This window comes from Triticum dicoccoides, chromosome 6B (assembly GCF_002162155.2).
Source record: "Triticum dicoccoides isolate Atlit2015 ecotype Zavitan chromosome 6B, WEW_v2.0, whole genome shotgun sequence".
NCBI classification, from domain to species: domain Eukaryota; kingdom Viridiplantae; phylum Streptophyta; class Magnoliopsida; order Poales; family Poaceae; genus Triticum; species Triticum dicoccoides.
In genome coordinates, this window is record NC_041391.1 from 324,356,318 (window position 1) to 324,360,339 (window position 4,022).

Genomic DNA, 4,022 nt, shown 5'->3' on the forward strand with positions numbered 1-4,022 from the left:
GTTGCCCCAAATCAGAATTCTATTAAAAAACATAGAAGACAAAATGCCTTCCTGAACCATGTTTTATCAATAGACAAACTTCTGGTGGTAACCAAATGGTAGCAAATTTTCATAATTCAAATAGTTGCTATGCCTAAATGAACAAAGTTCAACACTATTACAAGCTTGTCGGGAAGAGTGCAAGGCAAATCGATGCAAAACTATATGTACAAAGAAGGTGGCAACAAAACAAATTAACCCCAAATGCTTACTTAGCAAGGAAATAAGTTACAAAGCTAACAAAACATGCATCCTTCAAAGTTCACTTACATTTAGTCTGGTGCATGATCCACAAAATGCAGTGGTGACAGATAGAATTGGGGAAAGCTTCAGAACAAACCAAAGAAAACAAAAGGAAATGTCCGCTCAATGGCTCAGATTTATGGAAGATGGCTATAAACACTGGAGCATAAATAAGCAACACCTTTAGATATACAAGTAAAAAAGGGTCTATGGTTCATTGCATAGTGGGCTCAGATTCGCCTTTTCTCGATCATATAACCTACCCCCATCATCTCTTATCACCAGATCAATCTGTTTATACAATGGAGCTGCCCTGGTTATCACTCAGCAAGAATGACCATCCAAGGACAGATCAATAGGTATCACAGGATCAAAAAGGATTCCAGAGACAACAGGGAGGATCCAACTTGATACCCATAGGTGCCTTGATTGCTCAAAGGCACACTCATTCCAGCCACAGTTAATCATCATCACCCTAGCACGAACGCCACCGCCACAGACAAAGCGAAATGGCGAGAATGCCCCTGGCGGGGCAGGCTATTTACAAGCGATGGCACGAAACGGGAGTAACTATTCATTCCAGCAGTAACTTTTTTTTATCCGACGGACGAGGTCGTTACAGGGGTCGATCCGACGGCCCAGATCCGATCAAGCCACCCGATCCGACGGCCAGGAATCCCAAATCGCTGTGGTGCGGCCTGAGGAGCTTCTATTCTTATTTCTAGATGGATGTATGGATCAATATAGCCATGGCCATGTCCCATACAGTAGTCGAAGCAGAGGAGCAGGAGGAAGATGGAGCTCACCAAGGGAGGTTGTAGCCGAGGCAGTACTCAGTGCACGCCGGGGTTGCGCGTGAACGCCGTCCAACCGGCAAGGAACCGCGTCGGAGTTGCGCCTTGCACCGTCCCGCCGACGAGCACAAACGCACCAAAAAACCTGTATAAGAAAGGCATCGTTATTTATCAGAAACAATTATTTAGTAATTACTATTTAGCAGAATGATTAATAGGTAAGACATACAGGTGCAAAGATCTCATGCTCTCATGGTTGAGCCTCTCTTTTTTGAGAAAAGACACCCCCGAGTCAATTAGATCACCTAGCGGTAGCCCAAGAGCGAGCTTGTCCTTCAGTGGGCAAGAGTGGAGTATTACCTAACCGACATTGCTTACCCCATATTCATTTATAAAGTATATTTAATCTGTATGCTCTGTACACATTTATTCGATGCGGTTACTCTGTATTAAACATATCTGATCCAACGGCCGAAACAGCCGTAGATTAGGAGCTGGCCTATTGGAAAATGCAGCTGATTCATAAGTAGATCTTTAAGCACTCGTAGGATGGTATATTAGCAATAGTTCTAAGCATTTTTTAGATATCAAGCTTGATGAAATTAAGGATTTTAGGTTACTTTTCAATTATAATGCCCAGGAAAGGTTTAAAGATTTTTTGTTTTAGCTATCCCATGACAATCTGCACTAAAATCCTATTACATCCACGAGCACATTAAAGAAAGAGAGTTACCTAGCCCACGACCGGAGGCGCAGGAGCATCCAAAGGTCCGCTCCATCAGAGAGGAGTGGTAGGTAGGGAAAGCCGATGCTAACGAGGAGCCCACCCAGCCTGCCTGCATGAGGAAGAAACCAAGCGCATGCATGAGAGGGAAGGTAAGTGAGAGTGGGAAGAGCAAACTGAAGCAGCCTGAGCTCTGAGAGAGCTCGGTGGATGCTTCATCTCTTAGTTCTGGATGGATGGATGGATCAATATAGCCATGGCCATGTCCCATACAGTAGCCGAAGCAGAGGAGCAGGAGGAAGATGGAGCTCACCGAGGGAGGTTGTAGCCGAGGCAGTACTTAGTGCACGCCGGGGTTGCGCGTGAACGCCGTCCAACCGGCAAGGAACCGCGTCGGAGTTGCGCCTTGCACCGTCCCGCCGACGAGCACAAACGCACCAAAAAACCTGTATAAGAAAGGCATCGTTATTTATCAGAAACAATTATTTAGTAATTACTATTTAGCAGAATGACCAATAGGTAAGACATACAGGTGCAAAGATCTCATGCTCTCATGGTAAATCCTATAATTAACCAGGGTCATCATTCTTAATCACAATCCACAACTACAAAACCAAGAAAAGCCTTAGTGATCATGAAGGGTATGAATGATTAGCAAAAAGTGGAACGGGCTGATGAGAGATACACAGAGTGAGAGGCATGAGATCCTCACAGTAGCACCACCATGTTTAGAGAGTTGCAGCTCGGCTTGCTGCTCAGCCGACGGACACGACACCGAGCTCTCACCGCATCAACGACTCGGTTGAAATTCTATTATTAAGACCAGTTCTATAAGCCATTAACCGACAGTTTTATTTATTATTCTATCATAATGGCTAACTATCCAAGAGCTATCACTCCCCCTAATTTTCTGTCTCGGAGAAGATGCACATTGGTCCATCAAAATAAAACACTAAAGCCTGGAACACATTAGTTACATTGGATATGGATGCTACTGCATACTTCTAATCTGAAACCACGAACATTTGACAAGCAAATAAATTGTAATATAACAGATGTATGAGCAGGTATAACTTGGAATATCCAGGACAACTATTTCTTAGAATATCAAATGATATTCATGATTCAGTAATATAAGTAAGGTCTCCCAATAAACATACTAAATCTGAATTTTGATGTCAATACAAATGTGACCATCGTACACTAAACAGAAAGGACTATCAGAACCTCCTTGATTCTCCTAATAGCAATGATGGCCTGCTTTTGAATAGTCCCAGGATTAATTAACCATGGAAAACAAAAGCAAGTTCTCCTAACAGAACCTCCTTGATTCTCCTAAACTCAAAACCAATCGTTGAAACTAATAGGAGGCTAAACTGCCTAAACACACATGCGCGCATACATCAGACATCTCTATAGTACCAATTCAGGTAGATCAAGAAAATGAAAAGCCGAATAGCATGGCATATATAGAATTGTAGATTATAATATTCAGCATAGGGCACACACTACAGTATCTCTGAATCCATATCTCAAGACTGTAGTTATTACTGAATGGCATATATATGAACAAAATGCTAAAACGGACATATATAATCCTTACTGGCATGGATATCAAGGAGGTCGGCCACCTGCCCTCTTTCATCAGTCACATGAGGTAGTTCAGACACACGTCTCGACACCCCATCAACAATAATCCTACAATGATGCACTCTCATCCATCCTATCTTCTACAGCAGCTGTAGGAGCACATCAATTGCTCTACTCCAAATTGAATTGAAGCACATGCGGAGCTGCAGGCTCAATCCCCTCTCCTCTCCTCTGCTGCTACAAAAGAAGAGAGGGATTAGAAAGAGATAGAGAGGAAGAGGAGGAAGAGGAGGAAGGAGGGGGAGGGGATGAACCGACCAGAGGCAGAGAGGAGGCGCAACCCCATGGCCGCCGGTGTTGGAGCCAACACCCGAAACCCTAACCACGAGGCGGGGTCACGGGTGAGCGGTGGTGGCCGTGAGTGGCGAATCCGGCAGGAGGAGAGGACGCAACGGAGCGAGACGAGCTCGGTGTTGTGCTGCGCGGGGCCGCGGTCATCGGCGAAGGCCACGGCGAGCGGGACGGGCGGGGCGGCCCGTTGCTCCCCCGTCGAGCTCGCGCTCGTCCATGGCCGTCGCGGCAGGCAGGGCGGGACGGCGGGGCCGCGGTCATCGGCCACGGCCACGGCGAGC

At 45.6% G+C, this 4,022-nt stretch overlaps 2 long non-coding RNA genes across 2 annotated transcripts in view; both read right to left on the reverse strand.

Moving 5' to 3' along the window:
* The window catches only part of LOC119324955, a 12,882-nt gene that overhangs the window by 3,164 nt on the left and 5,696 nt on the right, over positions 1-4,022 (reverse strand). The window lies entirely within an intron of this gene.
* Positions 2,152-3,915, reverse strand: LOC119324956. The gene is made up of 3 exons (XR_005157252.1): positions 3,709-3,915; positions 3,404-3,624; positions 2,152-2,246 (listed from the first exon to the last, which is right to left on the reverse strand). It is a non-coding gene; the product is annotated as an uncharacterized LOC119324956 (long non-coding RNA).